Below are 16,374 nucleotides of genomic sequence, written 5' to 3'. Positions count from 1 at the left end.
TATACTCGAGTATATACCAGAGTATAAGCCGAGAGGGGCTTTATCAGAACAAAAAATGTGCTGAAAAACTCGGCTTACACTCGAGTATATACGGTATATTAAAAATCTGGTGAATTACATAATGATTGGAAGAGACGAGATCAATCATAACCTATGCAGCAGATACCACCACTGGCGGCCTCAGTATTCCTGTAGCCAGAAGACCACCGCCAGACTGTGGGGGGGAGGGGGGAGGGGGCGAGGACAGACAGCGGGGGGGGGGGGGACACAGCCTGCGTTCAGTCATGGACTCCGGCTCATTCATTGGCAGATTTCCCACAGGACGACGGATTCAGTTCTTATAATTCCAAGTCCATTTCTTGTACCTGTCTTCAGAGGCCGGGACAATGAGGAAAGTCCTTCTGAAGGAGATGATGGGGGTCTTGCGGTAGTTCGGGTTCACTGTCGGGAGAAAGTCTATTAGCTTCTCTCCAAAAACCACCTACTACACAGACGTAATGGGGTGTTCCCATATTTAAGTGATCCCGAGAATGGGGAGGCTGCAGTGCTACATCGCCAGGAGCCCCTGTGCAAAACTGAGGGGATTGGTGTACATAATGATGCAGCCCCCTTTAAGCAGCCCACAGACATTTATTTATTTTTTTAGCAGATCTCCCCAATCTCCCCTCCAATAGTCCTGTCCCCTGATAATGACCGGGCAGTTTGCTTTTTAATCTGTAGGATCCCGGTGATTTCCCCATTGTACAGTAGGACATAACTCACCTTCCCTAAATCCTCCTTCGACGGTGAAACAAATGAGGGAAGCCTGCGGAGAACCAGGGTGCGACATACATAAGATGTGAGGGTCATAAATATAAGCCGCCGAGACCCTACAATCACACGAGCGGGGGTCTCCACACGTCAGATCACTGGAAAATCATTTTACTGTAGGATTTGCAGTAGATTACATTCTTTTTATGGCAACGGGGAAAAGCAAAAAAAATTCCCAAATGTGTAAATAGACCCCTGAAAATATTTTGCATATACATTACAAAGCGACGCTCCGATCCCACACATTGCCTAGCGAGGCCCCGATCCCACACATTGCCCAGCGAGGCCCCGATCCCACACATGGCCCAGCGAGGCCCCGATCCCGAACATGGCCCAGCGAGGCCCCTGATCCCACAGATGCCCAGCTAAATGACGTCATGGCACACCACCGTGCCCCCTACAGCAGACCGGACGCATCGTACAGGAGACCGGGGGCCATCGGAAGGTAAGTATAATCTTTATTTTTTATTTTAAATTCTTTTTTTTTTACAGGTACTATGGTACCCGGGTCTGGATGAGAGTCTCCTCTTCTCCAGTCTCGGGTACCATCCGCACATAGAAATGCTTAATATAAGGATGTGCTAATGCGCTGACACGGATATTAAGTGATTCAATGCAAGTCAATGGCGGTAATTACGCTGCGTGTCCGCAAAATTAATGGACATGCTGCGGATTTTTCCGCAATGATAATCCACAGCGGATATTTCCGCAGCATGTGCACAGCACATGTGGATTATCATTGGGGACCATGGGGCACATATTACCAAGCGTTTTCGCTGCGGAAATTCCACGGCAAAAACGATTGAAAAACGCATAGTGGGCACGCAGCCTTAGGGCCTGTTCACATGTAGCGTTCTTGATGCATTTTTTTTTATCCAAAACTTCCATGGGAAATAAACGCAGTAAAATGAATTAAATTTCTAAAATCTCATTCACACAGTGCGTTATTTCTTCTTGCGTTTTTATTTACCTGCGATTTCTTTACCCCCTTAACATCCGCCGTAACGTATTTTTATGGCTTTCATTAAGGGTACTTATTCCTTAGCGCCGTTAAAATGTGTCACTGTGGAATAAGTAAATAGCGCCGCCCGGCGGCGGTGATCCCTGCGGGTGTCAGCTGTGTGTGACAGCCGACACCCTGCAGTATCGGCCCCGGCCGGTCTTGATGCAGATCGGGGACGATTAATCCCTTAAATACCGCGGTCAATCGTGACAGCGGTATTTAAGTTGCTACAAGAGGGTCACAAGACCCCCTTAGTAACTATCGGACCCCAGCGATGAGAATCTCAGGTCCCGATGGTTACCATGGTACCCTGAGATGATGTGATGATCCCAGGGTACGGTGGCCTGTGAGATCCCGCAATAAGCTGGATCTCACAGGCAGTCAGTGAGTCAGACATGACTTACTGACAGGTCTCATACACTGCAGGGCAGGAGTACTGCATAGTATGAGAGCAATGATCAGAATAAAAATCACCCATGTCCCACAGTGGGACTTGGTGAAAAAGTAAAAAGAAAAGTTAAATAAAATATGTAAAAAAAAAAAAAAACCACACAAAGTGCACACAAATCACTAAAATCAGTTTTGCCGCTCAAAACACAGCGTTTGTGGTAAAAAAACAAAAATAAACGAAAAAACGTACACATAAATGGTATCGCCGCGTCCGGAACAACCCGCTCTATAAAACTAGCGTTATTTAGTCCGCTTGGCGAATGCTCCTTCCCTTCCGAGCCATGCCATGCGCCCAAACAGTGGTTTTCCCCCACATATGGGGTATCGGGTTACTCAGGAGGAATTCACTGGATTTTATTTGAGGGGGCGGGAGCCATGTCGCTTTTCCAGAGTCTTTGTTCTACCAGTAACGTGGGATCCCCTATAGTCCCAGTGACAGATGACGGACCTGAGAGGGGGCTGGTTTTGTGTGGGATAAATTAGGGGTTTTATTGTTAACATTTTGGGGTACATAATTTTCGATTGCTTCCAGAATAAGGCTGGGATCACCTTCTTGTGTTCTACGCTGAGCACTTACATCGGAGTTTCTGTGTAAATCCCACAAAAATGCGATTCAGACGAAACCCCCAACAGAACCACCCACCACAAAGAGGCAGATGGAGACATTTTGGAGTCTGTTTGACATCTGCTCTGGTGGTCTCCATGTTTGTAGGCGCACACAGATCTGTGGTCGTCCACACTTGTGCTCTAAAAAAATGCCTAAAATGATGGTACGCCACTGGAACACAGACCAGTCAAAAGAGGCGACATCAGCCTCATAAGTGAGTGGCTCCATCTGGGTTTTTTGTCTGAATTGCGGTTTTGGTGAATTTACACGGAAACGCCGGTGTAAGCGCTCAGCGGAGAGCGCAGGATAAACGTCAGCTGAGCCTTATTCTGATTTTTTTAGAAGCAGAATGAAGAAATAGACAGCAGTACCAGAATAGTTCTTATTTTTTCGCAGTTCACAGTGAGGTGTAAGTGATAAGGCAGATTTATTCTTTGGGTCGGTGCGATTACAGCAATACCAGATTTATATGTTGTTTTTTTTTTTTAGGTTTTGCTGCTATCACACAGTAAAAATGCTTTTTTTTTTCCAATAAAAAGTAGTTATTTTCGTCGCCATATTCTGAGAGCTGTAACTTTTTTATTTTTTGGTGAACAGAGCTGTATGATGGCTTATTTTTGCGGGACGAGTAGCAGGTTTTTTGGTACCATTTGGGGCACACAGTAATTTTTTATCGCTTTTTATTCAGATTTTTCTGACACAGAATGAACAAAAACCAGCAACTCAGTTATTGATTTTATTTTTTGCGCCGTTCACCGTGCGGTAAAAGTGATAAGACAGATTTGTCTGTCGGGTCGGTACGATTACAGAGATACCAGATTTATCTATTTTTACAGTTTTTTCTTTAATTTTAGTTTTATCACAAACGTTACGTTTTGAGCGGCGAAAAGGATTTTAGTGATTTGTGTGCACTTTTTGTGTGGTTTTTTTTTTACACATTTTAATTCACTTTTTTACTTTTTCACCTAGTCCCACTGTGGAACATGGGTGATTGTCACTTTGATAGCTGGGTATCTCAGGGTACCATGGTAACCATTGGGACCCGTGATTCTAATCACAGGGGTCCGATGGTTACTAAGGGGGTCTTAGTTATGGCGGTTGTAAACGGGTTAATTGTTTTTTACCGCAACTTTTCCCGGCTGAGATCAGCACCGAAAGTGCATGAAAACAAAAAAGCATTAAAACTTGCTGAAAATATTTGCTGTAGATTTATGGTCATAACCTGCGTTTTTCATGCAGAAAAAAATGCATCAAAAACCCTACGTGTGAACAGACGCTTCAATGGACGCTCTGCAGTCAGGGTCAGAAACATTCCTGCGGCTGAGGGTCCGCAGGGCGAGAGGCGCACGTCCCTCCAGCAGGAGAACCGGACACTTACGTTCTGGCAGACGACATCCAGTGTCATGGACGCCAGCTCGTGCTCCGTTTTGGGAAGGTTACAGAGGAAGCCGACCACCTGCAGCCGGTTGTACTTCAGCAGCTGATGCCTCATTTCTAGAGAAACAAAAAAGATTACAAAGAAATGAAATATTAAAGGGATATTCTGATTTTCACACGCAGAGCAACAGAACCAAGCAGACACTACATCCCGTGCATCGCCGCGCTGACCCTACATCCCGTGCATCGCCGCGCTGACGCTACATCCCGTGCATCGCCACGCTGACGCTACATCCCGTGCATCGCCACGCTGACGCTACATCCCGTGCATCGCCACGCTGACGCTACATCCCGTGCATCGCCACGCTGACGCTACATCCCGTGCATCGCCACGCTGACGCTACATCCCGTGCATCGCCACGCTGACGCTACATCCCGTGCATCGCCACGCTGACGCTACATCCCGTGCATCGCCACGCTGACGCTACATCCCGTGCATCGCCACGCTGACCCTACATCCCGTGCATCGCCACGCTGACGCTACATCCCGTGCATCGCCACGCTGACGCTACATCCCGTGCATCGCCACGCTGACACTACATCCCGTGCATCGCCACGCTGACACTACATCCCGTGCATCGCCGAGCTGACACTACATCCCGTGCATCGCCGAGCTGACTCTACATCCCGTGCATCGCCACGCTGACACTACATCCCGTGCATCGCCACGCTGACCCTACATCCCGTGCATCGCCGAGCTGACCCTACATCCCGTGCATCGACACGCTGACCCTACATCCCCGCCCTGACACTACATCCCGTGCATCGCCGCCCTGACACTACATCCCGTGCATCGCCACGCTGACCCTAGATCCCGTGCATCGCCGCCCTGACACTACATCCCGTGCATCGCCGCGCAGACACTACATCCCTTGCATCACCGCGTAGACACTACATCCCGTGCATCACCGCGTAGACACTACATCCCGTGCATCGCCACCCTGACACTACATCCCGTGCATCGCCGCGCTGACACTACATCCCGTGCATCGCCGCGCAGACACTACATCCCGTGCATCGCCGCGCAGACACTACACCCCGTGCATCGCCGCCCTGACACTAGATCCCGTGCATCGCAGCGCTCCTGCTCGCTACATGAAGCTCTTCTGCATCACGAGGGTGGACTTTGCTTTAGCTGTTCTATGTGGTGGACTATAGTTCCCAGCATGCACTGATTACTATACTTCTGGCTGTCCTGTAGTCTCCACTATCTCGTGTATTTCATATTGTGCAGTTTGTCCAACAGGACTGAGGGTATATACCGTATACATGGCCATACCTGGTCTCTTCACTCGGAGGAGGTTGCGATTTTCTTTCCAGTATTCCTTAATCTGATCGAAGCTAAACAGACAGAGGCATTAGATCACCGATCCCGGGGTCAGAGGACATAGACTACACAACAACAGAACTAGGCCCACAGACAGTACTGGACTCGACCCCCACATACAAAGGTGTCTGCTACAGCAATGAGAGGGTCGCACTGCTCCGCCAAGAGCTGCAATCCTTTCACTAACCAGATCAGTGGTGGCTCAGGATCCCCATCGATCACACAGAGTTCCTAGAAAACCCTTTTAATTGTCCTATAAGGAAAAGTTCTGCAACTTTCTAATATACTTTGTGCATTCATTTTCAATACATGCGTTTGCTGTCAGTAAATAGAAACATTCATCCTTATATCCAGAGGCTAACAGCCTATCATAGGGGCTGTTTTATGCCGCCTTTCAGTAGAGCCCCGGTCCTGAGACCCCATCGAATGGTCAAAACGCAGCTCTGAAGTGGGCAGCTCCTGCAGCTGCATGGGCGCAGCAGAGAGGGGTGTACGGGCTTATTAGTAAGTCTGTGGGTCTGTACACCCTTAAGAACATTGTGTTGACTGAAAAGTGGGGGTCTCAGAACTTGGACCACCTTTTTGATAGAGTTAGTTACAATGTATCAGAATCCTCTTTCATTTTTTCAGTAGGGATGTTTCCATTTGCAGACAGCAAGCAAAGAGCTTGAAAATGGCTACAGAATGTAAAACAATGTAAATGAGAAATTTTCAGAACTTTGATTAAACTTTTATAATTATGTTCTCCACAAGAAAAAAAAAAAAAAAAAAATCGATGTGACGAATAGTGAGCGATGTAAGAGGAGGTGAAGTCAGGACAATGTATGGCCCCGCTGTTACCCAGAACACCCACCAGGTTCTTGCATAGAAGGCTTTGGGGAGACTAAACGAGCAGCAGCTGTTCTCCTGATAGAGGGGCAGGAGGGTCTTGCGGTTCTCAGAATCGTACACCGTGAAGAACCTCGAAGAAAAAGCAACAGCGTCAGTAAGCTGCAGCATAAGGACCTGGAAACACGTTGTGACTTGTGAAATAAATACAAAACAATAACAAGTGCTGATAATTCATCCCCAAATTGTGGAAAAATAATATGGGAGTAATTCCAGTTTATGTAGTGATGTTGGGGATGTTAGTGCCTCCTAAATCATTTATGAAATAACGTATCAGAATTAAGACCAATTTATTATAGAGTTCAACTGAGCTTCTAAAAATGTATATGCAATGAGCTCCCCCTTGTGGTGGCTGTATAAATCTGTATGTAGTGAGCTCCCCCTAGTGGTGGCTGTATAAATCTGTATGTAGTGAGCTCCCCCTAGTGGTGGCTGTATAAATCTGTATGTAGTGAGCTCCCCTAGTGGTAGCTGTATAAATCTGTATGTAGTGAGCTCCCCCTAGTGGTGGTTGTATAAATCTGTATGTAGTGAGCTCCCCCTAGTGGTGGCTGTATAAATCTGTATGTAGTGAGCTCCCCCTAGTGGTGACTGTATAAATCTGTATGTAGTGAGCTCCCCCTAGTGGTGGTTGTATAAATCTGTATGTAGTGAGCTCCCCCTAGTGGTGGCTGTATAAATCTGTATGTAGTGAGCTCCCCTAGTGGTGGCTGTATAAATCTGTATGTAGTGAGCTCCCCCTAGTGGAGGCTGTATAAATCTGTATGTAGTGAGTTCCTCCTAGTGGTGGCTGTACAAATCCATATGCAGTGCGCTCCCCCTGGTGGTGGCTGAAGTAAATCATAATTTTATCATTGTATTCATGGTAACAGGGTATTTGGATCTCTGTATCAGAACCATCAATCCGAAATGTTGTCCTACTAAAATATATGTTCAGTAAATGCCCTCAATACTTGGTCGGGCTCCTTTTGCATCAATTCCTGCATCGATGCGGCAATGTGGCATGGAGGCGATCAGCCTGTGGCCCTGCTGAGGGGTTATGGAAGCCCAGGTGGCTTTGATAGCAGCCTTCAGCTCGTCTACATTGTGGGGTCTGGGGTCTCTCATCTTCCTCTTGACAATACCCCATAGATTCTCTATAATAGATTCTCTATGGGGTTAAGGTCAGGCGAGTTTGCTGCCAATCAAGCACAGTGATACTGTTGTGTGTAAACCAGGTATTGGTACTTTTGGCAGTGTGGACAGGGGCCAAGTCCTGCTGGAGAATGACATTTCCATCTCCATAAAGCTTGTGGGCAGAGGGAAGCATGAAGTGCTGTAAAATGTCCTGGTAGACGGCGGCGCTGACTTTGGTCTTGATAAAACACAGTGGACCTCCACCAGCAGATGACATGGCCCCCCAAACCATCACTGATTGTGGAGACTTCACACCAGACCTCCAGCGGCTTGGATTGTGGCCTCTCCACTCTTCCTCCAGACTCTGGGACCTTGATCTCCAAATGAAATGCAAAATTTACTTTGCATTTACTTAGTGTCAATGACTGCCTTCTGGCCATCACTTTTCCTTCCATGATGAACTAACTCCTAACATCCACTGAAAGATGCAGACTTTCAGGACCTGCTGGAATTAGAGTTTTCTACATAAATTGTATTCTTAAGTGTTAGATCACATGTAGAAGTCAAATTCATATCAATATTTTTGGCGCACAGTGTTGCGGGTAAGGCTATGTTCACATGTTGCAGTTGCAATGCTTTTAAGAAAAAAAAAATCACAGCAAAAGAGTGCATTTAAAAAAATAGAATTAGACTTACCGGTAATTCGGTTTCTAAGACCCTCCACGACAGCACCAACAGGAGGTGGCCTCCCCATCCTAATTAGAGACAGGAAACAAGAGGTTAAATAGCCCTCCCCTTCCCTCTAACCTCAGTGATTTTCCAAGGACCACACACTATGAATGCTTGAAATATTTATTAACACCAAGGAATTTAAATGAACAGAGTTTTCATAGGGGGGAAATCACCCGTGCTGTCATGGAGGGTCTTAGAAACCGAATTACCGGTAAGTCTAATTCTATTTTCTCTAATCCCCTTCACGACAGCTCCAACAGGAGTAATACCAGAGAATATCGTTAGGGAGGGACTACAGCTTGCAGGACTTTTCTGCTAAAGGCTAAATCTTTTATAGACATCAAATCTAATCGGTAATGCTTGGTAAAGGTATGGACCAAGGAGCAAGCAGCAGCTTTGCAGATCTGCTCGATGCAAGCGCTGGCCCTTTCAGCCCATGAGGCAGACATGGCTCTGGTGGAATGAGCTTTTAGCAACACTGGAGGAGGCAGATCTTGACTTTTATACGCCTCCGTGATTGCTTTTTTTAATCCAGTTAGCTGGAGAACTCTTGGAGGCTTTCTTCCCTATGTTTGGTCCCCAGTACTGGACAAAAAGATTCTGATCCTTCCTCCAAGGCTCCGTCTGTTGCAGATAGTAAAGGATGATTCTTCTGACATCTAGAGAATGGAATTCTGATTCTCTGTTGTCTCTGGGATTTTGACAAAACTATGGGAGAATTATCTCCTGGGACATGTGGAAATGGGATGATACCTTTGGAAGGAAAGAAGAGTCTAGGCGGAAGATTATTCTGTCATCTATGATTCTCAGATAAGGTTCCCTGACGGAAAGGGCCTGGATCAAGCCAACTCTTCTTGCTGCTGTTATTGCTACTAACAGAGTTGCCTTCCAAGATAATTTGTTCATCTGAGTTTGGGTCGTAGGTTCAAAGGGAGGGATAGACCATTTAGAACTATATTTAGGTCCCAGGTAGGAACCATGATGGGCCTTCCCGGGCATGTTCTAGAGGCTGCTGTTATGAACCTCTTTATTCACCGGTGGTCAGTCAGGTTTTGGTCAAAAAATGAACTTAGAGCAGAAATCTGGACTTTCAAGGTGCTGGGTTTTAGCCCTTTAGACAGACTGTCCTATAAAAAATCCAGTATTCTGGCAATATCAGGGTGAAAGGGATCAATAGGAGTAGAACCATACCACGTAGAGAAGGTCTTCCATATTTTTAAATAGATGGCATTAGTGACCGGTTTCCTGATTTTCGGCAGGGTGTCAATTACAACATCCGAGAGCCCTTTTGCTTTCAGGATTAAGGCTTCAGAAGCCAGGCTGTCAGGCATAAGCTGTGGGGAGCCTGATGAAATATCGGACCTTGATGGAGTAGATCGTGGTCCGGAGGCAGGATAAGAGGGCCTTCTGGGTTTAGAAGGTTCAGAGTCCCAAACCAACTTCTTTTCGGCCATAGAGAGGCAATCAGAATGGTCTTGACCTTGTCCATTCTGATTTTTTGCAAGGTCCTCAGCAGTAATGGAATTGGAGGGAATGCGTAGGCCAACCTGAAGCTTCATGGGTGAGAAAAAATGCATCTACCTTTGCATGATTCTCCCTCGGGTCTATGGAGAAATATCGATTCACCTTTGTATTCTGTCGCTTTGCAAACAGGTCTATGTCTGGGAGTCCCCATTTCCTGGTTATTAGCTGAAACATGCTTGAACGGAGGCTCCATTCTCCCTGATGTATTTCTGCCCTGCTTAGGAAGTCTTTTAGATGAAGGGCTGACAGAGACAGGAGATGATGCTCTGCCCAAAGGAAAAGTCTTGCCGAGACTTCTCGAAGGCTTTTGAACCTTGTACTGCCCTGATGACGAAGATGGGCCACCGTTGTCCTGTTGTCTCAATAAATCATGACACGTGTTCCCTGGAGAATAGGACCTGCTGCCTTCAGGGCCTCCTCTACTGCTTTTAGTTCATTGAAATTCGAGGATTGGCCCAGATGCCCTGGAACGTCTTCTGGGATATGACTGCTCCCCAACTTCTTTTGCTGGCGTCCGTTGTTAAAGAAGAGATCAGGTGCTGAATCCAAGCAATCCCTTTGGTCAAATTTCCTGGGTTGACCGACCAGTTGAGAGATACCTTCACATGGTGGGGAAGAGATATTTTTGAGTTGAGCATCTCTGGAAACTTGTCCCAGCGAGAAAGGATAAAGTTCTGAAGGATTCTTGTATGAGACTGGGCCCAGGGGACCGCCTGAATGCACGCTGTTATCGACCCCAGGACCGACATGGCAAACCTTATGGATACCGTCTTTTGGCTCTTTAGTATCTGGATCCTTGATCTCACATTTAACCGTTTGGACGCTGGCAGTAAGGACCTCTTGTTTTGAGAATCCAAGAGAATTCCTAAGAAGACCTTTTGAGTTGATGGGGTAAGGTCTGACTTTTCTCGATTTATGATCCAGCCCAAGGATCCCAGGATCTATAGGACGGATTGAAGTTGGTCTCTGAGAACGGAAGAAGGAGCCGTGACGAGGAAATCGTCCAGAAAAGGGATGATGCAGATATTTTCTTTCCTGATAAATGCAACTACTTCCACCAGGATTTTTGTAAAGGTCCGGGTTGCTGAGGAGATGCCGAAGGGAAGGACCCTGAACTGAAAATGGCATACGGTCTGATTTAGAGAGACAGCAAATCTCAGATAACACTGGTAATCTGGGTGGATGGGCACATGGTAATATGCATCTTTTAGGTCTATGGTAGCCATGACAAAGTTTTTCCCGATCAGAGGAACCGTGGATTTTACAGACTCCATTTTGAATCTTTGATAAAGAATATATTGATTCAGAAGCTTCAGGTTGATAATAACCTGGTGGGTTCCATTTGTTTTTTTTTACCAGGAACAATCTTGAGTAATGTCCCTTGCCCTGCTCTGCTTCTGGCACGGGACTAATTACTGCTGAAGATAGCATTTGCTGAAGCTCTGATGTTAGAACTTTCTGGAGTTTTGCTGACGGGAGAGATGTTATTTCCAGTCTCTGAGGAGGAAAGGAGGAAAATTCTATTTTTATTCCTGACCTGACCCAGTCTAGGATCTTACAGTTTGATGTTATCTTCCTCCATAGCCTGAAGAATCCTGAGATTCTGCCCCCTACTTGTCTGGCGTCATTGCCTATCAGAACGTTGGGACTGAAAAATGTTTTTAACCTCTACCCCCTTTGGGGTAGCTCCAGCAACCCGCTTTACCTTTTCCTCTGTATGAGGTATTATGTGGTTGAGGGGGACAAAATGGCCTCTTTTTGGTTCTGGGAGAGATTTATTTTTATCGGACACTTTCTACAATAAATTGTCCAGCAGTGGACCAAACACGTACTCCCCTTTGAAAGGTATGGAGCATTACTTGGATTTAGAAAGGATGTCACCACTCCACATCTTTAACCATAGAGCCCTTCTTGCGGCATTGGAGAGAACCGAAGTTCTTGCTGCAATCAGGACAGATTCAGTGGAGGCGTCCGCCAGGAATCCCGCTGCCTTCTGTAAGAGGGTGTAGAGAGGCCAGAAGATCTTCTCTGGAAGTACCGCTCTGGATATAATCTTCTAACTGATGTAACCAGCGGAACAAGGTTCTTGTGACACAGGTGGAGGTGACGTTTGTTCTTAGGGCAGCAGCTGATGTCTCCCATGACTTTCTCAGTAAACTGTCCATCTTACGATCAAGTGGATCCTTAAGCTGAGAGGAGTCTTCAAAGGGTAGGGTAGTCTTTTTCGCTACCCTGGCCACCTGAATGTCGACTTTAGGCATCTCTGTCCAGCATTTAGAGATGTTTCCATCTAAGGGAAAGCGATCCTTTAGGTCAGATGGGATGTTCAGCCTTCTTTCTGGAAATTCCCATTCATTCAGAATTGAATTCTGGACGTTGTCATGAATGGGGAACACCATTCTCTTCCTTGATCTCAATCTCCCAAACATCTCGTCTTGGACAGTACGTGGCGTTTTTTCTTCTTCCACGCCCATTGCGCTTCTGATGGCAAGTAAAAGTTCCTCCATGTCATCAGAGAAGAAGAAGAATTTCCTATCCTTCTGATCAGTACTGATGTCTGGAGTGACCTCGCCTTCTTCTAACCATTCCTCCTGGGCTGAATTTTCTGCCTCAGAGTCTGAGGAATTTTCTGGGGGCATACTTCCTCTTTTTTTATACTGAGGGACCCCCCCCGAAAAAGATTGTGAGAAGGTGGCTAACGACAACTGGATCTCTTGGCGCACCATTCCCCTGACTTCAACCATTAGGGATGATTGTTCCTCACAGACAATCTTCTCTGTACACGGCTGACATAGGGCCTTTTTGTGTGTGAGTGGGAGTTTCTTATTGCAAATGGCACATCTGTGACTTGCAGGTTTTTCCTTTTGATTTCAGTGCAGGATCCTTGTCACACTAAAATAATAAGGGGAAAACATAAGAATGGATCCTGCACCAAGACGGACCTACCCATACCAGACATACTCACTGGGCCAGAGTTTGTGCTGGGCTCTGCAGATGCAGCTTTAGGGGCAGACACATCCATCTTTAGAACCTCAGTCCTTCCTTATGGTGTCTTCCATCAGGGTCTTTTTATACAGTTACCGAGATCCAGCGCTGTCCTCATCCAATAGGATGAGTCCCCCCCCCTCTCCTGATATCAGGTCCACCAATCCTGATTATTGCACTTTTTTAATTGAAAATTCAAATTTCCAAAATGGCAGTGCGTTCCACCCTGGAACGCAACCAGAAGTGACGACGCGGCCATTGAATGGACCGGCGCGCGTCACTTCCTATGAGCTCTCCATGCGGCCAGCTATACACCGGAGGAGAGCGTTGCGCTCAGAGAGAGGGGGAGACATCGCAACTGGCTGGGGAGCTACAGGAGGCCCCCAGCCAATATCTTCTCACCATCCAGCATTGAATGAGCTCTGGAGGAAGGTGCGGTCCCGCCGGGAGGAAAGAGCAGCGGACATGGAAGGAAGGCACAGGGCGATCGATCCACGGCTACCCGGCTGAAAGGTACTGATTTTTGGGGAAGCAGATTGCTGGCCACAGCCCCACCAGAAGGAAACCTCTTCATCCCTTAGGGACAAGAAAAACACTGAGGTTAGAGGGAAGGGAAGGGCTATTTAACCTCTTGTTTCCTGTCCCTAATTAGGATGGGGAGGCAACCTCCTGTTGGTGCTCTCATGGAGGTGATTAGAGAAAGCAGCATGTGAATGCAGCCTAAGGCTATGTTCACACATTGCGTTTTTATGCAAATTAAAAGCTGCTTTTTACAATGTCGGCAAAAGCTAGGAGATTTCAGAAATCTCAGGTTCACGCTTATTTTTTTTTACTCTTCCTGACTGAATTGGAAAACTGATGCATGTTAATTCTTTCAGCATTTTTGAAGTGTTTTTTCACTCATAGAAAGTAACAAGTAAGCGCAAAAAAGCAGCAAAACAGCAGCAGAAAACGTTGCCAGCAGTTCTTACAGCGCTTTTAGTGAAAAAAAAACAAAACCAGGCATGGCTGGACGTGAAACCCATTTATTTCTGTGATTTTCCCACATTTAAACCTAAATGTCTTGGTTTCCTCACCCGAGATGGCAGATAGGATTAGTACATTTTAATTAAATTAGTGATATGTGTAAAAGGAAACAATACCTGATATCTCAATGCACCGCCAAGTCTTGGGTAAACTAGGACTGACCAATTCAATTCCCCTAGCTGTTTTTACACTTCCAATTGTGTATTTTTTCATGAATAGTCACTAGTTTTTCAGACATAAAAATCTTTTTCCACTAAATTATTGTATCAAATTGCCCCTTTTCCCCAAAATGTTTTCTGGTGTCACATCCGTCTGTTGTTGGTGGCCTAACACCTTGCATTGCTCATGCTTGTATGGTGGAAGCAAAGCTGAACTTTGGGATCCTGAAGAACGCAGCAAAAAGACGCAATAAAAAACTGTTTTTTGTCTGCAGCTTTTTTACTGCCAAGACATCAAGTTTTGGCTGCAGAAAAAAACAGCAGCAAAAACGCAACGTGTGAACATACTGTAAAAACATGACGCCTTTAACAAGTTCAATTGCAAACCTTTCTGGTAAAACTACATGTAACATGGGTCATATTGTGCACTTACTCTTTACAGCAAGTGCCATAAACCACCAATACCCCCCTATTGCAATCTCTATATACGTCGGTGGAGATTTGGCTACACACAGACGCGCCTCCTCATTCCAATATATGGAGAATGCGGCTGAAAATTTGAGAACAAGGGTTAGAATATAACTGCATGTAGCTGTAGAGTCACCATCAATCTTACTGGGGAGCCCTTAGCAGCTGGGCCTGGAGCTGTGATGTCATCATCTACATGGCGGTGATGTCACGATCTACATGGAACTCTGGTGTCATCATCGGCTCTATGACATCACAATGGGAGTAAAGTGTATAGAATGCCTGAGCGCAGAGCCGGGGCTGTCTTTTGTGTGACTCTTTATTGGATACACAAAGCTAAAGGAATAAAAGGAGAAAGAAAGCGACGCCATCATGAGGATTCATGGACGTCCCCGTTATGGCCAGCGGCTGCTGGTCAAGGCTCTCTCTTCCTGCAAGTCAATTGGCTTTAGCCTTCTGACCAGATTCAGGAAATCCCATCGCAATTGGAGAACACTGCTGAAGGATTCCTTCCTGGCCACGAAATCTGCCACCATTACAGCAGTCAGGCGCTTCAGGTCAGTTGCTATAACCAGACGTAAAGAGCACGTCATCAGCCAAGACAGCGGTGAGAAGAGCCCAACCTACATAGTAGGTGATACTGAATCCACTGCCAGCATTGCAGAAAGTGGAGAGGATCTTGCCGATCCAGAATGTGCACAAGGTGCACACGAGGGGCTGCTACAAACAAGACCCCGGGACAATCTAAAAAGAAAAGCACCAACCTCTGACAGTCAGCCAGAGATGCTGCCACCGGCCAAGAGAGCTGCTACAGAAAACCTTTCTGATCTACTGAGAGAGGTAACCCCGGAGATGGAGACCCCACAAGTAGAGATGCCCGATATCAGGAAACAGGAGGACATCCTGTCTCCAGAGCAGTTAACCATCCTGCTGAGCAAAGGGGAGGAAGGCTTCCTGGATGATGAGATCGTCATGATGGCCCAGGACCTGCTGCAGAGTCAGTTTGAGGGTTTTGATGGTCTGCAGCCCCCCTGCGCTCTTCTAGTCCCAGGGTACAGTGTACTGAAGAATGCTGTACAAATCCACTATGATGAGGAGAGGGTGCACTGGCTGACCACCTGCTACAAAAATGGCCAAATCTTTGTGGCCGACAGCATCAACTCTGGAAATCTGACTCCGTCCATCTGTGAGCAGATTATCAACCTGTACAGTGAAGTGGTCGAAGAGCCCCTGAAACATCTGATATTTATCGATGTGGATCAGCAGAGGAACAGTTATGACTGTGGCTTATTCGCCATAGCGTTTGCCTACGAGCTTATAGCAGATGGCAGTGAACCCAGAGCAGAGTTCCGGCATCGGTTGATGAGGACTCATCTGATATCCTGCCTGCAGACCGGCAAGATCAGCGCATTTCCCAAAAAGGTCAGGAAGTGACTCCATGCCTATAAACGGCATGTAGAGTCAATGACGGTCCACAAGATCGCCCTGACCTTCAACCGGACACGACCCGGGACCACAGACCAGCCTGCACCAGTAAGTAACCATGGACTTTCCATAATACCCTCAATATAGTGAATGTATAAATATGATGGGGGGAGCGCTGCCATTATTGGAGCTGTTTATCAGTAAAGCTTAGCTCCAGCCCCTATAAAGATGTATTAAGAGATTAATTATAGTGGGATTATAAGGCGTTTTCTGTTATTTTGTACACAGAGGTGTGAACCAGAACAAGAATGACCCCCGCAGCTATAACAAGTGTCGGTGTTTCTGTCATCACCATGGACCAAATATAATCCAGGTAAGAGGAGTGCACTAAGCAGCAGTGACTGGGAGTAAATCGTGT

The sequence above is a fragment of the Phyllobates terribilis genome, unplaced genomic scaffold, assembly GCF_046119375.1.
Source record: "Phyllobates terribilis strain yellow unplaced genomic scaffold, ASM4611937v1 Scaffold_314__1_contigs__length_2217976, whole genome shotgun sequence".
Taxonomy (NCBI): domain Eukaryota; kingdom Metazoa; phylum Chordata; class Amphibia; order Anura; family Dendrobatidae; genus Phyllobates; species Phyllobates terribilis.
Note: the sequence above shows the minus strand (reverse complement) of the source record.